Source organism: Epinephelus fuscoguttatus, linkage group LG23 (genome assembly GCF_011397635.1).
Source record: "Epinephelus fuscoguttatus linkage group LG23, E.fuscoguttatus.final_Chr_v1".
NCBI classification, from domain to species: Eukaryota; Metazoa; Chordata; class Actinopteri; order Perciformes; family Serranidae; genus Epinephelus; species Epinephelus fuscoguttatus.
The window spans coordinates 32,520,703-32,546,083 of record NC_064774.1 but is presented as its reverse complement, the minus strand read 5'-3'; the positions used below and the strand labels follow the sequence as shown (position 1 = coordinate 32,546,083).

At 40.2% G+C, this 25,381-nt stretch overlaps 1 protein-coding gene across 1 annotated transcript in view; it reads left to right on the top strand.

Moving 5' to 3' along the window:
• Positions 1–1,386: 1,386 nt before the first annotated feature.
• Positions 1,387–25,381, top strand: part of ache (acetylcholinesterase) — a 48,026-nt gene continuing 24,031 nt past the window's right edge. Inside the window, exon 1 of the mRNA XM_049568838.1 lies at positions 1,387–1,631. The gene's annotated coding sequence lies outside the window, so the exon portion shown is untranslated. The remainder of the gene's footprint in view (positions 1,632–25,381) is intronic.

Here is a 25,381-nt window from a genome sequence, read left to right as displayed (position 1 = left end):
TTTATTTAAGAAAAGGGGTAGTGTGCATTAATCAACATTTTAACAAATGTAAATGCACCTGACTTAGCTGAAAGGCTCGTTTTCATTGGCAGTCCCTTTGCCACCTGTAAAAAGGCATTCCAGAAAAATTAAAAACAACAATAAAATATAGCAAGTTAAACTACATATAGTAGTATCATAAATATAACACTCCGTATCCTCAAACAAAAGCTAATGCGCTTAAACAAATTAGCGTTAAGGAGAAATCCATTATTCCTCTTAATATCTCCCCAATTTCTGATTAGGTGGACATGATAACCCTTAATACACATAATGTTATTCATCCCTACAACAGTAAAATATTTTTCCCTAGCCTGATATGAAGTGTGCGCTGCATATGTGAGAATTTTTGATGATCGCCTCCATCCAGTCCTTCTGTCTTATCACATTTAACCATAATTATCTTTGTTTTTGTTGACAGGCAGTGGCAGCAAGTATGCAATAAAATTTAAGTTTTGAGCCATGACTCCTTCTATTCTGGCTCCCAATAACACAATAAGATGACACGTTGAGACTCCTATGTAGCCTACAGCCCTGTGGTGGCGAGTCGTGTTTTGCCTCCAGCTAATAAAATGACAACATTATGACGTCAGCCCTAAAAGGGTCTATAGGCTAGTTGAAAACTATGTCAATATGAGTTAAATAATCACATACTGTCATACCTTGGTTTCTTATTTTACAGTTAGTGTTATGTGCATAGACTTACACTGGTACAGTTAACATTTTAAGTTCCACAACAATTCTGTTTTGAAGGATTATGTGCATGTTAGGTGATTTATTGTTCTTCAGATTGTAAGCACTTGTATCAGCGCAGCCATGGCCCCCTTTGGACCCCTCTTAGGGGCGCTACTTGAGCTGTGACACCAAGAGGAAAAACAAACAAAATTCTTTTTTTTAAAAGAGAAATATCTGAATCGACAGTGGCCTGGTCATTGTACCAGACAGTCAGTGTGTTGTTTATAAGTTCATTGTGCTTTGGCTGACTTTATTTCCCTCACTCTTTCTTGATCTGTTGGAATCACTATTAACAATAGAACCATACAATGCTTTGTTAGATATTTGATGCCAGTAGGCCTTGTAATTAAGGCTTTGATATTAATTAACAACTACATTGGGGATTCAGATTCATTCTTTACAGTCCTCTACAAAGAAAATATGCTTGCAATGTTTTTCTCTTCTCCTTTTTCTCCCCAATTAGTGGATTACAGTAGAGGCACTGGTTGTCAAGCCCCTGTAAATTTGGCACCATAGGCATTTCCGCACTGTTTGATAGGAGAACCAAACATAGGTGTTCTCGCGAGAGGAAGTGTCCCTACTATGTTTACTAGCAGTATTTATTAGCAGCAGTCTCCCCCTACCGTCACTGCTTTACGGTCCGGCCGAGCGAATGTTCAGTAAACGCGCTGCTGGGAGGAGGCACTACCGACATTTCGTCTTTGACAGCCGGCCGGAGACACTTCACCTCCAGGGAACATTTTCATACGGCCACGAACCACAGTCCGGTATCGTTGGTTGCTGTCCGAGCAGAACGGGAAAAGGAAGAAATACGAGAGCAAGTCGTCGGCTCGGGTTCGTTCCGCGGGAGTAGCCAGGTAAGGCAGAAACACTGGTGCCGACCCTTTATTGGATATCAGCAGTCGGTTTGTATGTGCTTTCATCCATTCTGTACACCGCGAGAGCTGCACGCCCACGGAGCTCGTGCAGTTCGAACAATATTTAGCTCGTGCATGACAGATGTGATGCCCTTTAATCTTTGCTACATCAATGGTAGCCATGGTTACTAGCCATTTATCCCGGCTCTACAGAACCAATACCAGGTCAGACTGTGTGGACGTGCGGTTCTCCAACACGCCAAGCTCCATTAAAAATTCTGGTAATTTATTATTCCCTCATTTATTAGCAAATCTACAAAGCTTGTCGAACACAGCTTGATATCAACTCTGAATCGGCAGGAGTGGTGTGTCTTTTCGGCACACATACAGCATCTAAAAAACAAGTAGCCTAGTAACATTAATAGTTAAATTGTATTGTAATTTGACTGACGCTGCTCTCTATGCTGCCCACGAGCTTGAAAGAATAGCAGGTAAACGTCTTCGAAAATTGCATTCAGTTACGCTTTTTTATATGTTTTTCCGACAAAGGGAAATTAAACTGATGAAATAATTAAATTGTGCGACACACTGTTTCCTCTGAGGTGTGTGATTGAACACGGCGGGATATGTGTTATAGCTGGAGGAGACTGTTCGGGGAAATCGATGTGTGACGCGCCTCAATGGCGAGACGCGTGTGGCTGGCTGCTGTGTGATGTTAGTGTCTTCTTTCCTTACACACGTTCACTTTGTCTCTCTATGTCTCTCTCTCTCACACCCACACATGCACACACAGTAGCCTATTATATAGCCTATGCATTCGTTTTGGTTTGCAGAGGGCTCAGATCAAACCATTTTGTAAAAACCATCATGCTGCTGATGGTAACAACCATCAACAGCAACCACAGCTGTTTGTTGCCTTCCCAATACATTCTTCTTCTGTTGTGCATTTCTAAATGGGTCACATACCTCAACATTTATAACAATTTTTAAATTAAATTGTATGACTGTAATTGCATGTTATTTGAACCAGTGGAAATATTGTTGCTTGATATCATTATTATTTACTGGCAGAGGCATTTGAATGTGGTCTGCCTGTAGTAGAATACTGTATGTCGTGACAACAATTATAACAGAGGTGGTTTTCTCTCAAGTTGCACATTCTGTTTAATCTCTCAGACACTCAAACAGCTCTGTCAGATCAGATCTCCACCTGTGTTGCATACTGCATAATAGTGCTCTCAGTGATGCTGGTTGTTGGCTGAAGTGGATGAAGACACTGGAGAGAAGCTACTTGATGATATGTTTCTGTTTGTGTGGTTAAAACAAAGCGGTCCTCCTCTCCTCCCTCTCTGCTGCCGCAGCTCACTGTGTCCTGAATTTATTGCTTCTGTAAGTCATAGCAGTTAATGCAGTCTTGGCAGCTGGCGGTGCACATTCTTTATCTGCATTCTCAGTGGAGTGACTGCCAAAGTGTAATCAATGCCACAGGTTTTACTCATTTATTAAAAGTTGTGTTTGTATGCAATTTCTGCAGGAGGGATAATATGTGTAAGTGAATTCTGACTCTGCATTTTTGATCTCTGGGGAGTAATTTCATTCTGTGGTTTTGTGTTACGCTGCTTTGCTGGTTTGACAATCTTAGATGATTAAAGGATAAGGCTGGTGTGATTCTATATTTTCTCTTATTGTCAACAAATCCCATATAAAGACCAAATCCCACAATATGTTAGTCGGTCTCTCAATATTTTCAGATTTCCCTACCCTGTCTGTGACAATCAGCTACAAACCCATTGGTTCTTACTGAAGATGCAAATCTTTAAGAAGTCTCAGGAATTTTCTAAAGCAGATGGCTACTCTAGTTTTTAGCAAACATTACTCAAGCAGGAGGAAAAAGTGCATTTCATGGGGACTGTTTTCAGCAGTAGATCAATCCACATTTGGTGCTTTAGTGATAACTAGGCAAGATAGCGTGTGTGGGATTGAGTCCAAATAAACAACAGTATGTGTGTTCATGAACATGAAGGAACATGTCACCCAGTGACACAATGGAGCTCACTGAAATGCAGTTCCTATTAAAGGATAAGCTCACAAATTTCTGTCTTAAAACAATAGTCTGGTGCCCCTGTGAAAAAGGATTTGCTTGCTGTGATCATTACACTTGTTCATACTGGACAATAAAAGATCCCCTCTTTATGTGCTTTCGGAAGCCCTTCTTACGCAGAGGTCGTGCTACAGGGCTGTTACGAAGTCCCTCCTTTATACCACCTTTACATTTTTGCACAGGTGGGTGTGACATGTAACACAACAGCATCGGCAGCACTTTTTGTAAACAAAAATAATGGCATTACATAGCACTAACAATCATTTATCATTCCTATTATGTGGCGGCTGATCTCATTCTCTGCTCAGAGGGTAAGGAGCTCCTGGACCCCATTGTTTCCCCAATTTGCAGACATTTTTGTATTTTCCACGTGTTTTGAAGGCTGCAGGAACGTGACCAATGTGCTGACAAAACACAAGGAAGCAGCCCCAAGTGCTTGTAAGAAGGCAGTTTTGGGGGGTGGATGGGTCACAAAAACCAGACTTTCCCCTCGGAGTCGCGTGTCCAAATCCGTGTGAACTGTGAGTGAGCATTAAGCCATTTTAAGGTATGCTCTCACCATGTTTCTTTTCCTAAACCTAACTACAGTAACTTTTATTGCTTAAACCCAACCTCTGTAACGTAAGCTAATTATGTTACTGTACATTAAGGATGTAGCCTAACGTTTTTCATGTGGTGCAAATTTGTAGGATATCATACGAACTGTTCTATGAGAATACATTGAAACTTCACACTCATGCTGCCCATGATCCTGTCCTGCCGGCTGTCCTGTTTGTACACACATGGTTTCGGTGCTGTTACTACCTCCAGTGAAGGCTTAAATGCAAGACAACTCTGTTCCCTAATTCCACGTTTGAACCTTTCATACAGAACGGCGAGACGGCAAAAGGGCATAAAATTCCCACCTTGAAGAGGCAGTGTAAAAGGGACAAATGTAATTGATGGGGGACATGATCCCCAGAACATATCAATATAAATTCAAACCCATGTATTTCTACAAGCTAATCCACGCTGCATTCAAAACTTTTCGATTTTGCAGTAAAGTAAATAGATTTTCCTGGACATCAGTGTCATAGTTCTCTTCATTCCTTCACACAATATGAATATTGATCTCACAAAATAGCGTCTTCTTTGACAAATAAAATAAAGGTAAATGGCTTTATTATCATGAAAAAATAACACAAATTAACAATTGTGTGACCATGTAATTTGCGGTGTAAGGCAAGGAATTGGAATATTCGTGTTGGCCTTGGTGTGAAAGGTTAGAATGCAAAAATAAAAATCGCCAATGAATATTCCATATTTTTGTTTCATTTTTTTGTGTTGTCCCTGGTGTGAAAAGGCCTTAAGTCAAGTCAAGTAAATATCTTCTAAATTTACAGTCCTTGCACTTCAAAATACTCTCTTTGTCCTCAGGCAGTCTTTCAGCAGTGGGCTTCAGTGGAAGGGCTGTGTGAATTTTGTACCTAAGGACTTACTTAAGGCTTAGTAATGTAACTTTAGAAAAGGTAAAGTCCTAACAAGACTCAATGTGGGTCCTGATTTTTGCTGATTTGACAGTCTAATCAGGTCTGCTAGCATACTGTTGTCTTGTTGCAGGTTTCTGCATCATGTGTATGTCGAATATCTCATGTCAAATTTTACAAGGGTGTGCCATTCTCATCATGGGGGAGAGTGTGAACTGTGAAGTGAAGAAAAAATGGCTGTATTGCTGCTATTTTCCACCATGGCTGCTTTTATTGGTGGAGCATCAAGCTGCCACCAGTGTTACTATTCTCTCTCTTTCTTGGTATGTTCAGATCTACCACATTTTGTCTTTTGATTTAATGTATTCATGCACATTGGGCAGGTTTCCCATTGGGGGTCTGCTTTGGAATGGATCTAAAAGTATGGACCAGTGGAGGCACACACTATTTTACCCTGTTTCAGTGACCCTGCAGAACAATATTTTTTTAAGAAATTGGTCCAGTATCAAGTGAGACAAAAAAGGCTGCAATGTAATGCCCACAAACAAGCAAGCACCGTCAATTTACGTTCTCTAAAAGTGTTTGTTTTTGCCACTGACAGGCTTGATTTTTACTCACTGTCTGACAACATTATGGGAAGGATCCCCGCAGAGAGAGACCTTTTTGTCAAAGAGTAAGATCCTTTTTGTTTAACCAGATACAGCATTGAAATCGGCATTACCAATTCCAATAGACTCCATTTAAAAAACAGTTTTTTATCATCATAAAACACACTTCATTAAAAGTCAACAGAAACAAAATAAAAGTCAGAAATGGTTTGTCTTTTTCACTGTTCTAACAATCACAAACCCTGCTTTGGTTGAAATAAACCCCTAATTCTATATGCACTTAACTCACTTTTTATTTAAATGGAGTCTGGTGTGATTGCCGATGGCATTTTTGGGGCTGGCAATGGCAAAAACAAGCACTTTTAGTGGACAAAAATTGTTCAAACATGCCTGAGTGGTTACATTGCAGTTTGTTTTGCCACTGCTGGCTGAAGTGTATTCACCCAATACTGGACCAGTGTAAAATATTGCCGTTCTCAGTAGTCACTCAACGTATTCTCATAGAACGGTTCGTACAATAGCCTACGAAAAATGCATGGACAATAGTTTGTATGATGGTCTACAAATTTGTCCCCCATGAATGAGCCGGGTGAAAGTTCGGTCTTTTGTGACCCATCCACCACCCAACCTTTCTGCTTCCTTGTTCACATATCGGTCACGTAATTATAGCCTTTCAGATACGTGGGATATGCATGAATTTGGGTGCATTGCTTTTCGGAGGAAAACATACGAAAAATTTGTGAGAACAGACTGAACGTTTGAACAACATGTTATGCATGCGACCCACTGCAGGAGATTTCAAAAGTAGCTAGTAACAGTTAATATTACTAGTTAAGTTAACTAACGCAAAGAAGGAGAACACCTTCTGAAAATGCTGCAAATTGGGAAAACAATGCGGCCTGGGAGCTCTTTACCCTCCAAGCAGAGGACGAGATCAGCCACCACATAACAAGGATGATAAATGATTATTATTTCCATGTAATGCTGTTGTTATTATTTATAAAGCACACCCTTATAAAATAAGTGGGATATGTATGACATTAGGTGCATTGGTTTTTGTTGGAAAACATGAGAAAAATCTGTGAGAATAGCCTGAGTCACTTAGACACAAAACATGAGAAAATAGGGTCCAGGTTGGAAAATACCAAAGTTACCCTTTAACGTTCCTTTTAATGTAATCATTTATCTGATATTAAATATTGAATTATGCTGCCTGTTTTACACAGTGTGAGAGGATTTAAAGATGAACAAGATGGCAAAGTTAAGTTGCGGCTTTCATCCAATCAGTTTAGCTCACTGTTCAGTTTGTGCAGGATTTTTGTATGGTCATGATACATAAGTCTGATCACACAGAACAACTGGGCTATCACTTTCATAGTGTCTTGTAGACCTGAGCTGATACCATGGATAAACTTGGCAATAGCATTTTATAGTTTTCACACTACACTCTGCTGCTGCAGGGGCTGTGTTGGATGTGCAGCTTGACTTGTAACCCGCACAGCCTGTGGGTGGGTTAAGTGTCATGACAGAAAACAGTGAACAGTTTCATGTTTGAGAGGGCAGAGAAAAGACTATGTTTACTGTAGCTGTATGGGCTGATTCTCCACATTAACATTCTGCCATCATCTGGAGCCAGATGGCCTTTAAATCATACATGGGTGTTAGATTTCTGCTGTCAGATAGCACTGTCTGTGATGATGTAAAACCACTTCAGATGCCACTAGGAGTAATGATTGAGATCGTCATCCATGGTGCTATATCAGTCTAGTTATAACCTATGAAAAAGGCAGTATCTGCAGTTAAAAGTGGGATATTTCTTGTTTGAAATGCAATAAATGGCTAAAGTATTTTTCTGCTGTAAAACTAAAATAATCCCTGTAAAATTACACCGATGCTTATGACATTATATCATAGGAATATTATAAGTGAACTTGAAAAGAAAAAAAATCTTTTGCTTTCTCTAGCTTTAGAGTTATTAATAATAAAAATATACATATACATATATAATATTACAAATTTAAAATTATTAGTAGTGAATTGATAATAAGGTATTAGTCATGTTAATAGCTTTAAAGCTAATATAGTCCCCAACAAATCCACGATTTCCTAGGGTTTGCTAAAAGCTACAGTGTCCACATGTTTTAGAAAATGATTTAGCTTAAATAAATAAATGAAACAATATATTTGTGATTTACGTCTTCAGTAGGACCCAGTGTGCTCAGGCTTTTGTTATATTTGAAATGGAATTGGTTAAATAAGTCACTTAAGAAGCAAATTACTGTGAATGAGTAAATCTGGATTCACACACATACCCCTCACTGCTACCACCCTCAAACTAAAGGGCTTAATGTTTGTGCACTGTTAGTATCTGACTGATGTGTGTGTGTATATTGGTAAGTGGCTGGAATTTTATATTGCCTTATCGATAATGAAAGTAGTTAGCTTGGCTATCATTGAGCTCGCTAAGGAGCCTCCTGGATTAATCGAAGGTTATTAAAACAGAGGTATTCCAGAGGGCAATCAAGGCAAAGCTGTGCTTAAGGCCCGGCCACACTAAAAGGTGGTACAGGGTCATTTGGTGAATTGCTGAGTTGGTGAGCTGCACTGTCATTCACAATAGCTCCCAAAGTTTCTCCCTATTGTCTCTCTACTGTCGTGTTTACTTTCCCCTGGAATTTTGTGCACCATTGTATTCACTTTCATTCAATGAAAAGTTATTGAAAAGGGGGAATAAAGCCCTTCCTGCTAATGGTCAGCTACCAAGTTACCATTAGCTATTTAGCTCAGCTTGGTTGCTAACTGGACAGCAACTTCACACAGTTTATCAAAAAGACGTATTTATACTATCCATCCTGACCTCATACCTGTCTGCAAACCATTACTCTTTAGTGGAGCAGTTTTTACTCCAAAATAATAAATACTAGGAAGGTTAGCTTCTTCTTATTCACAAGCCACAAGTCAAAGTTCACCAAAGTTGAACTTGACACAAAACATTAGGATTTCCTTGGGTCACTGAGAGCAGAACTACTAATAACTGTGATTCCGTCAGAGTGAGGTGAAATTGCCACCAGGGCTGGGCGATAAGTATCCAGAAGTTTCTAAAGAGAGAAAGTTAACATACTTTGCAAAGTATTTTTATGTTAAAAAATCATTTTTGGTGAAAGCCAATGCCAAACTAGATTGTATTTCATTTAAAGGAGTGAGTTTATGGAACTATTGTTGTGAGGAACTGAAAACATGTAGAACTTTAAGTAGGTTTAAACAAAAGTTTATTTTTTGCCTTTTGTATGTTGTTTTTCTTTTTTTGTTGTTGTTGCTATTTTTCCTTGTTTGCCTGTTTTGGTTTGTTTTGTTGCTGATTGCTAAATATGATGTGCTGTTAAAAGGGTAGGCGTTATAAGCTATAGCTTCAGCCGACACCTTTTACGGACAGCAGATGAAGTTATGCTTAATTACTTTATTGTAATGTTTTACACTGTACTATTTAGTATCTGCAATTTATCACAAGTATCCTGATATGAATTTTTCATATGATATTAAAAATTATACCGGGATTATCATGAATGAGATATTAAGCACCCTAATTGCCGCAAAATTTTGCTATTTTAAAGGCTAGGATGACCAGGCCTTTACTGTGAAAACCCAAATTTTAGTTAATTTGACTTAAGTTAAAGCTATTGCCACCATATTTCCACCATTTTAGTTCAGTTTTAATAACTCCTGTAATTACCTTACTTCTAATTGTTACTCTATTAGGCACTTGTTTTTGCTCTTGCTCCTTAAACACTTTATATCTTGTATATTTTGAATATTTTGACAAATATTTAATACTCTATTGTTTTCAAAATTGGGCCCAGTGTGTAACCCTGACCTGGGGAACCTGCTGGTTGTTCTGGTTGTTACCGGTTTGTGAACATTACTTGTTGTTACTGTATTTTGTGTTACTGTCATAGAAACATTCTCTGGCACAAGACTTTCCTTTGGGATATATAAAGGTTTATTGAGTTGAACTGAAATCAAATCAAATTAAATTAAAGCAGCATCAATTAATTGTTGCCACAGGAGGATAGAACAACTGCAAAACAAGCTGACAAACATGCAGCCAAGACATATTATGGAGTTGCATAGCTGATAATATGTTAGCATTCAGCATATATCAAGTAATGGTAGACTATATCACATTATGACAATACAGAAGACCAGCATGGATGAAACTGTGTGTCTCAGTATGGAGAGAAGATGGTTTCATATCAACCTGCCGTGATGTCACATCATTTAAGGGCATCAGTTACCGCTGGGTCTCATGAGGATATGCTGGATATGCCAAAATTCTAATGTAACAGATCATGTGGAAACATGAGGGTATTGTAAAGGACCCTGAAAATGTTGCCCCCTCTGTCAGTTGACATTCAGTAGGGTGGGATTAATCCTCTGGAACTCCATGAAAATAGGGTCCAGGACCATTTATGGACATACAGTTGCGGTTCAGTTCAGGTTTGAAGGTGACGGTCTCTCACAGTGTTCCTCACAGCTCACAGGGTAAAGGCGGCATAGTGCTCTCAGAAAGCCAAAATAGAAGTAGATAGAACAGGGAATGAGTGAGGTTTCAGACATCCCTGATGTTGGCTCAGGTCTATCCCATTCTAAGCCCTACTCAGTATCTTCCTATCACTGCGTGTGTGTGTGTGTGTGTGTGTGTGTGTGTGTGTGTGTGTGTGTGTGTGTATGTGTGTGTGTGTCAGTCAGTGTTTACGTCCTGTAATCACGATGTTGTGTGAAACATTAGATGGCTAAACTGCAAAATGGAAAATTCCAGTGATTCCCCTGCTGCCGGTCTGTCTGGCACAGGGCCAAGTGCTCACTTGTACAGGGTACATTATAGGGTTGTATATATATTCAAGGTTGAGACTTTCCATGGAAGTTAATAGGAAATTGTGGGAATTAATGGGAAATAACAAAACTAAAATGGAAATAACTTTGCTCAGGCTTATGGTTGTAGGCTGCCAGATGGGCAGAGTGGTACCTTTGAGTATGAAAATTTGCCACTGTCACTGATCCATATCTGCTCATGTGTGCTTTTCATTTTCTACCTTTTTTTTAATGACTGGAGCTGGCAATAGCCGTGGCAGGAGGGATCATATTTTCGTGTTTCCATCAGTCTGTTCGTCACATCCTTATGAACTTAATATCTAAAGAACGCCTCTAGAGAATTTCTTCAGATTTGACACAAACGTTCACTTGGACTCATTGATGTATTTATGACTTTGGTGGTCATAGGTCGAAGGTCAAGGTCACTGTGACCTTGTCTGATTCATTTCTTTCAAGAACAGTGTGTGTGTGTGTGTGTGTGTTTGTGTGTGTGTGATGACTTACTGTACATCAGTTGCAGGAAAATACTATTACACATAATGTGTTATGCTCCTGGCTCACTACAAATCAGCACAACAGTCCTGAATTTTAAAGAATGCTAGACGTTACTTTCTTTTTTTCCCTTTATTCTATTTATTTAATCCACAGTTCTGTTTGTTTCACCCATACATGTAGATAACATTTTGCAACATGTTTTTGACGGAGAGTCTTAAGCCCAGTTCAGACCGAAGATTCACGACGAGATGAGTTGAAACAGGCAACTAATTGCAATGGACTGTTCTGCAATGTTGTGAAAATGATCATAAGTACATACAGTGAGCAGCAGCAGTGACCCACGGTCCGACACCAGCTCACACTGAGGACAAAAACAGAGGACTCAGCGGGGACGGACATGCACATGTACAGCAAGTCAACACACCATCTGCAGTCACTTTGACTTGACCAGCAGACTCCACTACAAGCTAATTGGCTGTTGAAACAGGTGAAGAGCTTTATGTTCTAAATCCAGCCGCTGGCAGTTTAACGAGTTGAGTTGCGAGGGACACCATAAACGGGCTTAAGCCAGTTCACACCGCTGCAACTTTTCTCTGCAGTGTTCAAAAACAGTTTTGTCTCGTAGTCATTGGTCCAGACTTTCGCCTACATCCACTCTGATTGTTTTTTTGTTTCGTTTTTTAAACAGTGTTTTAAAATGAAACAATCTCTAGACACATGAACATTTTAGCACCATTTTAGAAATAATTTCCACCCATGCTAACACAAGAAAACTCATATCACATTATTATACATGTACGCTGGGCATGCGCATGCTGATGTTAACAGGAAGCAGATTGTCTTCTCTGCTGTTGTTTGCTTGGTAACAGAAAACAATACAAATATGATGGAAAGTAAGGACAGAGATTTCTTTGCCGGTCAAGGCAACAGAAAACAGAGAATGTTGTGACAAAGCAAATATGGAGACATATCTGAGCGGTACTAGGAGCATTATCCATCACCAAAGGCAGTCATGCCAAAGCTATGTAGACCTAGCTATAATGGTTTGGCTTGACAACCCAATTTGGGAAGTGAAACATTGGTGTCTGCATCATTATTTCCAAAAGTCCTGTTTTTTTTCTTGTCCACACTAAAAGCCAACCCCGCATTTTAAAAAACTTAAACGGGGTCAGCAACATTTTTTAAAAGTCTGTTTCTTTCCGTCCACACTAAAAGGCAACACCGCAGTTTACAAAATTAAAAGGTGTCAGTAGCGTTTTCACAAGTGAATAAAAATTGTATTAGTGTGGATGTATCCTGATATTGTGAAATGTAGTATTTAACTATTTAGAGCTGCAATTTAATATTAGTAGTAAAATACTGAAATCTGCAACAAGCTAATTGGAGTGTCAGTCACTGATCAGCTGAGACTTTTAACTTTCCAATTCTGTTATTGGAATTTTGCCTTTGAGCGTCCTTTATCTTTCTTATGTGGTTTGAAGGTTTTTCTTATTTATAGATATTATCTGACCTCACGTACTTCTTCAGAGGATCTCTATAATGAAGCTACACCTAACTGATCACAGATCTGTTCCATATTTACATGGCTTTTCAGAAATCTAACAAATATTTAGTACTATTTCCAGAAAATTAGTAATGATTTTCAACTTTATTGACAAGTATATGGCTGTGTGCTGTCTTTCATTCACTGATATTGACTTCTCTGTCCAGTGTCTTATTCTGAAAGACACGTGACATGCACCGGCCCCCAGTGAAACCAATCCTCCTGTGAACTTCATACACAAATTCCTCAGTCTAATTTGAGAAGTGACACACTTTCTCCCACCCAGTCCCGGGCCCCTCCACTCAGTGTCTCCCTCTGCCCTCCTCTCTTATTTCCTTACCCACTGTATTAATCAATTTTATCCTCTTTTCTCAGCGATCACCTTCAGAAGTCATCAAAAGTTAAAGTGGGGCTGAAACAAATGCATAGTTAATGCATTTCTATCAAACTACACTCGCTGACCATATCACCGCACAAAAGGACGCGTGCATCTACTCATGGACGAGGGCTTTGTGACAGAGTGAGAGGTAAACATAATGACATCCTCCTCCAGTTAGGGAGCCCAGTGGTGCTAGGTGTGCCAGCAGTGGATTCATCTTTTGCACAGTGATACAGCTGCTGGGTGTAGTTCAGTAAAAAGAAAATACTTCCTACATGAAACTGCACACAACAAGGTCTGTAGATTATCTTGAGTAACCGGGTCATGATTTCTGGAAAGAGACATTGCTGTTGGAGTTTTTTTAAATGTTTTTTATTTTTTTATTTTGGCGCTTTGAGCTCCACAAGCCGAGTGCAATGTAGTTCCATTATATTTGAGAGAAGGTAGACATCTCTATGGCTGATATCTCCAACATTCAGCAACTCTGGGTTAATAAATAGCACTACAGGTAAAAGGAAAAATATGTGCTCTTATGCCTCTGCACGGGCGGCACGGTGGTGTGGTGGTTAGCACTGTCGCCTCACAGCAAGAGGGTTGCCAGTTCGATCCCGGGCGTGGGAGCCCTTCTGTGCGGAGTTTGCATGTTCTCCCCGTGTCAGCATGGGTTCTCTCCGGGCACTCCGGCTTCCTCCCACAGTCCAAAGACATGCAGATTGGGGACTAGGTTAATTGATAACTCTAAATTGTCCATAGGTGTGAATGTGAGCGTGAATGGTTGTTTGTCTCTATGTGTCAGCCCTGCGATAGTCTGGCGACCTGTCCAGGGTGTACCCTGCCTCTCGCCCAATGTAGCTGGGATAGGCTCCAGCCCCCCCGCGACCCTCAAGAGGATGAAGCAGTTAGAAGATGAATGAATGAATGAATGAATGAATGCCTCTGCACTGGTCCCAGCGTACGTACATCCCATTCTTGTGAACTCAGTATCTCAAGAATGCCTTTAGGTCATTTCCTCAAATTTGGCACAAACGTTCATGTGGAAGCAAAACTGAACTGATAAGAATTTGGTGGTCAGAAAGCTGACTTTCAACATCACAAAACATGTTTTTGACCATCAATAATTCATAAGTTATTATGACAACATTTCACACAAATGTCCAATAGTATAAGATGATGAAGTGATGACATTTTATATTTAAAAGATCAAAGGTCAGCTTCACTGTGACATAATGTTCTGCATAAAACATTTTTCTGTATGTTAATGAAAGTCATATCTCAGGAACAGAAGGGGAGACATTTGATCAGAATTGGTGACACTCATCTTTGGTGTCTACCTTGAAACTCTATTGATTGTATAGATCTTCTGTGCTGTCGGGTTTAAGATGTGTGTGAACCATCCAAGTTTTAGAATATATAGATTCTTTGCAGCCATATTTGAAACACTGTTTACTGTCATGGCTACATATGACTCTGGACAGACCTGGGTGTAAACTGTAATTTCAACTTGACTTAATCGCAGATGCATGCAACACAAGGCGGTAAATCTAGTTGATTTTGGGGGTGAACTGTCCCTTTAACTCAAACCTGTTATGGTAGGTAATCCAAGCTTGAGGAACTGCTCACTGTTAGCTGTCAACATCTGTATCCCCCCCACAACTTAAATTTCTTACAGTTTCACATAAATTACCTTGTCATTGAGCATGAAGGTGCTCTAAATGAAAAATTGTACATAAATAGTATGAACAAGCCATCAGACTTCACTGCTCCCAAAACCCACGGCTAATCTTTTCCTCTCCTCTCCTTTTCCAGCATCCTTATTCTCTACTTCCCAGCAGCCTTACTCTGCGTCCACTTTTTTACCTCCACCCTGTTGTTCCCACCACGCAGCTGTCACTGCTATAAATAACACCCCCCCCCCCCCCCCCCCACCCACCCCATAAAAACATCTTTCCTTCTTCCAGTCCTGCATTGCCTCCCCCTTCCCTCTCTCTTACATGAGGTCCTCCCTTGATTTTCGGCAACATGGACCCAGTGTCTGAAATAAGCTTATCCTGAGTTTTTAAATTCTAATTTAAATTGTTGATTTTTATTTCTGTTTTTATTCGCTTTACTTTTTATTTATTTTATTTCACATTACTTAAATCATTGGTTTTTATTTGTTATTATTCATATTGTATTGATCTCAGTTTGCTGCTTTACAGTCTTGTCACATTATTGACTTCTCGTACGATGTATGGACATGACCTCAACCATTTTGCTAACCTCGATATTGCCCTTTGTGTTTACATGGATGTTTGTTTACATAGACTGTCACCAACATTTTAGCCAACATGATGCCAGAATAAACAGCAGGGTTTTTCCGACCATTACAAGACTTGGGCGTGGCCTTTCTCCCCCTTTTTTCTCTCCAACCCTGCCGACTTGCTTGAACAACATTTCAAAGACGACACAGTGTAGCTCACCAGTAGCCTACCGCTGCAATTTTAGAATGGAAGAGGCACAGTCCTGATAATTGTTAGCTTGTCACCCCCTGGCAACGAGCCAAAAAGTCCTTAGTTTAACCCTTCATCAACTTCATTTTCCACTCCCAGGCCATCCATCCCTGGAAGCCGACTGCAACATACCGGCTGAAATAAGGAGGTAACAGCGGTGTTCCTGGAGCCTTACTAAGCTTGTCTATTAGTTGCAAGGGGCATCCCGTGGTTTTGTTTTTGTTGGGCAAATTTTGTATTAAGTCTAAAACTGAGTAATTCTGGACTACTCCTATAAAGGTACTTTGATTAATTTATACTTTATTGTAAATATTAACCCACATTGTTACCTCTGCATGGGCGGCACGGTGGTGTGGTGGTTAGCACTGTCGCCTCACAGCAAGAGGGTTGCCAGTTCGATCCCGGGTGTGGGAGTCCTTCTGTGCAGAGTTTGCATGTTCTCCCTGTGTCAGCGTGGCTTCTCTCCGGGCTTCCTCCCACAGTCCAAAGACATGCGGATTGGGGATTAGGTTAATTGATAACTCTAAATTGTCCATAGTTGTGAATGTGAGCGTGAATGGTTGTTTGTCTCTATGTGTCAGCCCTGCAATAGTCTGGCAACCTGTCCAGGGTGTACCCTGCCTCTCGCCCAATGTCAGCTGGGATAGGTTCCAGCCCCCCCACGACCCTCAAGAGGATGAAGCAGTTAGAAGATGGATGGATGTTACCTTTCGCCGGTGTTGGTCTGCTTGTTTGTTTGTTTGTCTGCAAAATAACTCAAAAGGTTCTGATGGATTTTGATGAAATTTTCAGGAAAGGTTGATAATGGGACAAGGAACAGATGATAAAATTTTGGTGGTGATCGGTTGAAGCCAAGTGGATAAAATAATAAAATGGCGGGAAATCCGAGCTGCTTGGCAGAGGTCTGCGCTCTCCGAGTGCTTTTCTAGTTTATTATGTTTTCAAAAAATATTAAAAATATTTTTTTCATATTTAAATTCCAGCGTCTGAATATTGTGATGAATTACAAGTTAATTGCTCCTTGAAGGGGTGTACTTGCATTATTATGCTATTGTATTATTATATCAGTGGCATAAAATGGTCTCAAAATGACAATAATATTATTTATCACAACCATTTCTGGGACAATGTATTAATTCCCAAGACTAATTTAATACTACACAAGTAGTAAGTGACAGGCTTATTACAAATGTTAAAAGATGGAGGATGGATCCACTTGGATTGTATAAGGGATCTGAAAGGAGTTAGATTCAAGTTGCTCTGATACTGGATACAGATTTGGTAAAATGCTATCCCAAGTCCAAGTATGAATGTAAGTGAATTTGATGATGAAAAAACTGACATTAACTAACTTCAATTAACTCAGTAGCAAATGTGACTAGTGCTGCTAAATTAGGACTAGAAGGGCTTCATTATTATATATTAACAATAGGTGGGTCAGTGGCTTCCATCAGTTGTGGCCAGTCAGTTTTCACTCCTCTTCTTTTACAGCAGTGCAGTGGGGCTGACTCCAGACCAGCTTGTTGTTGCTTGACAGGAATATAATGTTTTCATGTAGGACATGCAGGGGTGTTAGATGGAAATACACAGCAGTATGAAAATAAATACAGAGCTAGAATTACGGCACCAAGGGTGGATGAAGCCAACTGGAAATGAGGGCTTACACTGCAGCTTCTTCTGAATAAAAGCCTTTTGTCAGTGAAAAGCTTTAAATGTGAGAGAGCAGCAGTTACAGTTCATAAGGCAACAGAAAAAAGTGAGACGGCTGTCTGTTAGACAAACATGGGAACAGGAACTAAGGATTGAAACAAAACTCCAAACCACAAATGTTACAGTTGTGCTCCCGTGCAGGCTGCCCTGTAGTGAAATACATCCGGTGACAGCCATACATGTTGCCCACAGCTAAAGTGTGCTACACTGAGCCAGTGGAAAAGGGCATCTGAGTCCACATTCCTGGACCTTCATGTTTGTCCTGTACTATAGCAGACATGTCTTTTCCAGTAGTGTTTGTATCTCAGTGTGGATTTGCAGCTGTATGGGCCAGACAGTACAGTTCAGTTCAGTACAGTTCAGTATAGTATAGTATAGTATAGTATACTATAGTACGGTATGGTACGGTACGGTATGGTATAGTATAGTATGATGTTAGAAGAGACCTGAAGATCACTAAAATTAGGTGGGGAAAGAGTGGATATATCAATATCAGTATTGGTTGTCGGTCAAATAAGTTGTTACATATCGGTATATCAGCAAAAAAAATCCAATATTGTGCATCCCTAATATATTGTGTGTAGTAAAGTATAGTATACTTTAGTATAGTATAGAACAGTATGATGCTGAATACATTGAACTGCGTGGACCTTAAAGAAGGTAGTATAGTATATAGTATATAGTATAGTATAGTATATATAGTAGATTATACTATAGTATTATATCGTATCACAGAGTATCATGTTATAGTAGAATATAATATAATATAGTAGAATATAGTATTGTATTTTTTCTGCATTATTCGTTAAAAATCAAAGGCAACTTATTCCAGTGAGAATAAACTTCCCTGTTCTGAGTCTGTGATTATTTAATCTAATTTACCTTGATTCTTTCAGCATGTGCATAGATGTGAAGGAAACAGCCTCTGTCATGGTGATTTGTCTTGTCTGCTGTCAACAAGTTTCATTCTCCAAAGGTGTTTTGTGGTAAGAAAAACAGTTTGTCAGTCTGTGACTTTTGTTGGTGTTCCACCAAAGAGTTGCACATAGTGCAGAACAGTTTTCCCCGGCTGCCGTGCTGAACATCAGGGAATTACCTGGCATGGTTTTTATGTGTGAGATGTTTGTGTCAAAAATGTCTGCAGCTTCACAACCAGAAACGTTTTTCAGGGCACTAGTATGTTTGGTGAAACTCACAGGTACAGACGTATAGATATACATTTTTTAAATTTGCCAACATACTTCAGAATCATCGAATGAAGACATGCCAGTTATTTGTATGATTATATCCCCACAGATGTGATGTTTTCATCTGCTGCAACTTTTTCCCTCATGAGTGGGGTGGAAGCTTCTTGGACGTTTAAGTCACATGCTTCATCTACGTCACAATTAGGGTTGGGTGGTATCTATTTTTTCATATCTTAATACCTTCTTCCTGGAATTTCTCTGAGGTATATGGTGGTATTTATGTGGAGCTGTTGACAGTCCTGTTACTTTATCCCCACCACTCACAGTCAGCTCAGCTGCCAGTTGCACCAGACTGACCTCTGGTGACACACAATGTGCAATACATGCAAAACAAAATTCTAAATACAGCCTCTCCAGTATGAGGTTAATAGAAAGAAGAGCATCTGTATTTTTGAGGGTATTGAAAATCATACTGTTGGTATCTCTGGAGACCCCAGTATACTATAATATTGTGATTCTGCCCAAGCCTATTCACAGTTTATTAACTAAGTCTGTTTACAGTGCACTCGGTCATTTTTGTGCAAAAAAATAGGTGAATGAAAACCCATCTCAGCACTCTACCTGCCGAGTTAGCACTGATGCTGTCCTTTAAGTCAGATGCTCATCAAAATAAAGCCTGAATAGTATATAATATTATAGTTGTTGTGTTTACCACTAGTCTCCACTTCCACCACCATTAAGCCACAATGTTAAGCATGTTCTACAGATCTTATTCATATAGGTTTCGTAAGATTGTTTCATATGTGTGAGGTCCTGTTTCAGGCTAGCTATACATGTGATGGGCTACATCAGCTCTAATGAACACTTAACTGTGGTCCCAGTCTGAGTCTGTCCACCATACAACACCTTGCTGCAACGAGAGCTCATAAACACAGTGACGTACCTCATTTTGTTATAAATGCACAACAATGCCTGGAGACAGTTGGCTCCCACCTGTCAGGTTGGAGGCTCCTGTTTATGTTTCGCAATGTATGGCTGTCATAGTGACGGGATTAGTTTGGAGGTGCTGTAAGGGATAGGGGTCAGCTGTGTGTGTGTGTGTGTGTGTGTGTGTGTGTGTGTGTGTGTATTGATACTATTTCTGAACACACTCCCCTCTCAGTTGTATAGAGAATCTATTTTGGTGATGTCACCTTTCTCTGTCCCTCACTTACACATTTAAACAAACAGGGTGATGATGTTATCAATGGACTTCCAACATGTTTTCAATGTAGACAGTGTGAGTAAAGCTAAAGAGGAGATTCATTCTCTTAGGCCTGGCTACCTTATCTTATTGTCTTATGTGAACAAATTTCTCACAATATTAACATCACTCTATGTCCACAATAAATATATCCAGCTGATATATTCACTGCAACATCAAACTATGTGTCTGTGCAGTCACACTGTACTTAGCTCATAAAGAATTTACTTGGGACCAGTATGGATATTATTTTAGGGCTGGGTAATATGAAAAAAAATGTAAAATCGCAAAATTTTTGGATGGACTCCAGCTATCAGTGTTTCCCCATTGGCCGTTGCCCTTTCGAAAAGGTATAGGTGCTGACAGAGCAACGGATACCTAAACTCCTGTTTGATTTTTAAACTGAAAACTATTTCCATCAGTGGACATTAAGCTTTCTTTTAACTTACCGTTCACAGGAAAGACACAATTAAGCCCCCACAAAATAGCATTTTAAGTGTTGTGTGTGATTTATCCCAGTTTCAAATGGGTAGATGAAAAGACTGCTAGCTGCTAAGCTACTTTATGCAATGGGAAATGTCATAGGCTTATGCTAATAACGTTAGCATGTTTGTATAAGTGGAATGAGTGTGTAGATGAGAGTCTCTGCAGCTGAAAAGGAGAGGGATGGAAGGAGGCGGGCAATGTTTTGGAGATGCAAGAAGGCTGTTTTGGTGATGTGTTTGATATGTTGGTCAAAGGAGAGGGGTTTTTATCAAAGATGACACCAAGGTTACGGACATGGGAGGAGGTGAGTACAGTGCAACTGTGGATGGAGTAGGAGAAGTTATGGATGCATTTGATAAGAGATTTAGGACAGATGATGACGACTTCTGATTTGTCACAGTTAGGTTTGAGGAAGTTGGCTTGCAGCCATGATTTTATTTTGGTGATGCAGTTGGTGAAGGTAGAGTGAGTAGCTTGGTGGAGATGTAGAGCTGAATGTCGTCGACAAAGCAGTGAAACTGAAGTCCAAGTCAATGGATTAACTGACAGACGGGGAGAATGTACAGCATGAAGAGGAGGGGTGAACTGAACCTTGGGGAACACCTTGGCAGAAGGAAGCACTGGAGGATTTGCACTGATGCTGATGAACTGATATTTGTCCTAGAGGTAGGATTTGAACCAGGAGAGTGCAGAGCCAGTTTCAAGCCAGGAGAGAAGGATGGAGTAGTTGATGGTGTCAATGCGCTCAGGTCAATTAGGATGAGTATGTTGAGTTTGCTGGCATCAGAGGACAGAAGAAGGTCATTTGTGACCTTGAGGAGGGCAGATTGAGTGCTTTGGTGGGAATGGAAACCAGACTGGAATGATTCATAGAGGTTATTGACAGAGAGGTGGGCTTTGAGTTGTGAAGCAAGAGCACGTTCCAGTAGTTTTGATTGAAAGGGGAGTTTACTGTTATGCAGCCTTTAAAAGAGGAAAAGACAACGCTTGTGATATTACAGTGTATACAATATAAAATTATATCTAGTCTTACATTACAATATCTATATAATATAGATATATTGCTTAGCCCTATATTTTTTTGTGGTTTGTGGTGATACTCAGTTTTTCTGCTAGGGATGGTACCACAAACAAACAGCAGATGGTTATTTTCATAGCTCAAAGATTATTAACATTGACCCCATACATGAAATTGATGGGGTTAAGACCTTATAAACTGCAGCCATTCTAGACCACCAGCAGTAAGCGCTGAAGTATCCCCAACTGTTTTCCTAAACGAGGGATGTGCATTAGTCTCAACTGCGAAGTCCAAGTCACGTCTTTGAAGTGGAGTCTGATTCAAATGTGAAGTCTTTATAATGGCTCAGACTTAGCAACAATATGGCTATTTGTAGTAATGTCACTGCAGATTAATTGTATCCTCTTGTGTCATTAATGAGGGCATATAGAACCCTCAGTCAGGGTTAGCTGAAAGCATAATGCTCAACCGCATAGATGTCAGTCCGAAGTGGAGCCCAGGAGGATACTTGAGCTCATGCCTGTTTCTTTGATTACTTTTTATTAGGTGCAATACAGCAGAGTGCTGCAGTTCCCCCCTGGGCTCAACAATCCACAAACTGACATCTACATTGATATATCCTCTGATCTATCATTATGTATCAACTATCTTTTGGTTGAAGTTTCTGATAAATTTTGTCCGGTTTTCACATTAAACTTTGTTTTTCAACATTCTATTTGAGATACACTTGTTGACACTTATCCAACGTGAGACACTGTTTTACCATGCTCCTCTGATTAAATATAATAGAAATAAAAAAACTGGTGATTCTCCCCCAGCACCCCCAAACTATAAATGTCACACAGTATCTTAGAGTTATTAAGTCTCTTACTATGAGGAGAGACAGAACATATTGTTAAGTGCCTCATTAATCCCTCAAACAGTGTGTCATTTACTAGGGTTTTACTCTGATGTCTTTTTATAGTTCCCTCATGACCACACATCTGTCTCAGCCTTTGTTGAGGGGCTTTTAACACGTCTGCATGCTGAAAGAAAATAACTTTCCCTCCTTCACAGTGGAAACTTGGTAATAGAGATTTCAGCAGTTGCCATAGGGTTTCATTACTATGTTTTAGGGATGCAGAAAGATGATTCCAATCTGCAACTTTCAGGGGGCAGCCATGTCCTTTCTTGTACATCTTGAGGAGAAATCATAATGTTATTAATGATGAATGACATACAATTTTTGGAAACTGAGAAACTGATTCAGAACAGTAGAAAATATGAATCATAATTCTTTTCTGAATCTACTTTTTTTCCACCACAAGTCTGCAGCTACTCTTCAGTTGGTATCAGATAGGCTAGATATAAATACCAGTGGTATAACAATGTAGCGAAACAAATGTTCTGAAATACACACAGTGTAATGGACATGAAAATTACATCACCATATCAAGTAATGCAATCAGTTGGGGTATGAGAGTGTTGCAGTGTGAGCAGAGCAACAGAGAATTTATTGGAGTCTCAACATTGGTGCTCTCAATTACTCCATGGAAGCACTCAGTTTCACTTAGTAAACTGCATTCAGACACAGGATTAAATGATTTGGGCTCAGTTTGGCTGGTGGAGTGGTTTTGCAGTTTGCGTGTTGTGACAGTGAACAGCCAAAGTGGTTCATGTAGTTAAAGGAGTTTGGCTTGCTGTCTACATTATTGTGTCACACATTAGTAAGGACATCTCAGTGGCTTTTACAGAGCATTTTTGACAGAAGCTGAACAGTCTTTACAAAATATTTTGGAACTGGAACCAATTGGTGATTTGTATCACTTCAGCTGAATCAATAAATTAATCAGTGGTCAAAAAAACAAAAACGTTGGATCACAGCATCTCTATTGACAGTGTTTCAACTTCGGAGAGGTGCTCACTCCTTATGTTTAGCTGGTTCCATGTCATGTTATGGGATGTGATGGAACTCTGAATCCTGCAGATTTGTTCACCAAACAGCAGACACTCCTGAACATAAACAGAAGCAGTCTGAGTCTGCTGTAGCGCTGACATGTCCATCTGTGCTGTAGAGCAGCAGGACTCTGTCAGACTTCTGTTGTCTTGGTGTTGTGTTGAATATTTAATAAGTCTTTTCTGGGAAGCCACAGCCCGCCTACACAGCCACATTCACTGATAACCTGCATCAGGGTGCGTAGACATCCTGAAGAAGCCCTCACACGTGTTTGAAGACATGAAGAATGCTGTTCGATAAAGCATCCAGATATTTTTTTTACAATTGATTTATTGATGTTCTCATATTCAGGTTATTCTCACAATTTTTTGAACGAAATCCTGCAAAATTTGTACATATGTATTTTGAAAGGCTGCAATCACAGGACCATTGCGCTGACAGCACAAGGGAGCAGTCCCAAGCACTTGCAAGGAAGCAGGTTGGGTGGTGGATGGGTCACAGACAAACAGACTCTCATCCAAAAACCAGAGTCCATATTTCAAAAGTCAATATTTCATATCAGATGATATGAGAAGGATTGTTATGGGGTAACTTTGGTATTTTTCAACCTGGTCCCTATTTTCTCATGTTGTTTCTGAGTGACTCAGGCTGTTCTCACAAAATTTTTGTTTTCCTCAGAAAAGTAATTTCGTACCCAATTCGTACATATCCCATGTAAATTGAAAGGCTGCGATTATGTGACCAATGCACTGACAGTACAAGGAAGCAGTCCTGAGCACATGTAAGGAGGCAGGTTGTGGTGGCGAAACGTGGAATTACAAATTCAGGGTCTGTCACTCAAAGGACAACTTCGGTATTTTTCAACCTGGGCCCTATTTCCCCATGTGTATGTGTGCGTATGATTCATGGGTACCAGTCGTTCTAAAATTGGTTCAGTATTGAGCCGCGAAACGACCTAAAACGGTAATGGGGGCAAATGCGTCCCGTATAAAAGTGCTTTTTTTCGCCACTGACCAGTTCAGATCGCCAGTGCTGTCTCTGTAGATAGCATATTATAGCGGCCCTGGGGCAGTGGTGAGTGTGAATGAGTGGAGTCAGCTGTCAGTCAGTGTTGGAGCAGAAAGGCAGAAGGTGTCCCCGCTTGGTATTGTAAATGAGTATGTGTGTGTGAAGTGTGTGTTTTTTCGCCACTGACCGGTTCAGATCGCCAGTGCTATCTCTGTAAATAGCATACTAACTTAGCCTTTCCCTTACCTCTGGGCTGTGTGATGTCACAAGCTTTGCTCCACTGTGTCTGTAGCTCTCTACTCGTGGGACAGCCGTTTTCTTGAGGAAGAGGTGTTTAGGGATTGGATGTCTTCTCTTCTTCAGCTGGCAGTAGTCATCTTGGGAGAAGTGAGCACTGCAGACCCGATGGTCTGCAAGGCGCAGTGTCTGGAGAGGAGTCTTAGCATCCATTTGTAGCACAACTAGCCACAACTTCAGCATCTCGCCGTCCGACAAAGGCAGCCTGTGAAAGCTGTATGGGGTGTTGCGCGACATCCTGTTCTTGCGTTCGGTAAAAAGGCCCGTTTATTTGAGCACTCCAAAAACTCCGGTAACACTCCAGGGGGTAGCATGTAAAAGACTCCGTCCTCTGACTCTTCTAGTGTAGCACACACTTCACACACACATACTCATTTACATTACCAAGCAGGGACAACTTCCGCCTTTCTGCACCAACACTGACTGACAGCTGACTCCACTCATTCACACTCACCACTGCCCCAGGGCCACTACCATATGCTATTTACAGAGATAGCACAGGCGATCCAAACTGGTCAGTGGCGAAAAAAAGCACTTTTATACGGGACGCATTTGCCCCCATTACAGTTTTAGCTTGTTTTGCAGCTCAATACTGAACCAATTTTAGAACGAGTGGTACCCATGAATCATAAGCACACATACACATGGGGAAATAGAGTCCAGGTTGAAAAATACCGAAGTTGTCCTTTAATGCCACTGGGCCCAAAAATTCCTTTTTCCCTTAGACTTACACAGAGAAAGGGATGTTTGTAAATCATTGGATTTTTTTGGGGTGGGGGGGTGGGGGCTCCCGCAAAATGACTCGTTTCACTATCAGGATTTGATCCATTCTTTCCGGTAACATTTTGAAAATTTAGAAGAGCTGCACAATTAAATCCCTACTAGGGCTGTGCAAAATAGCCAAATATTTTAGCA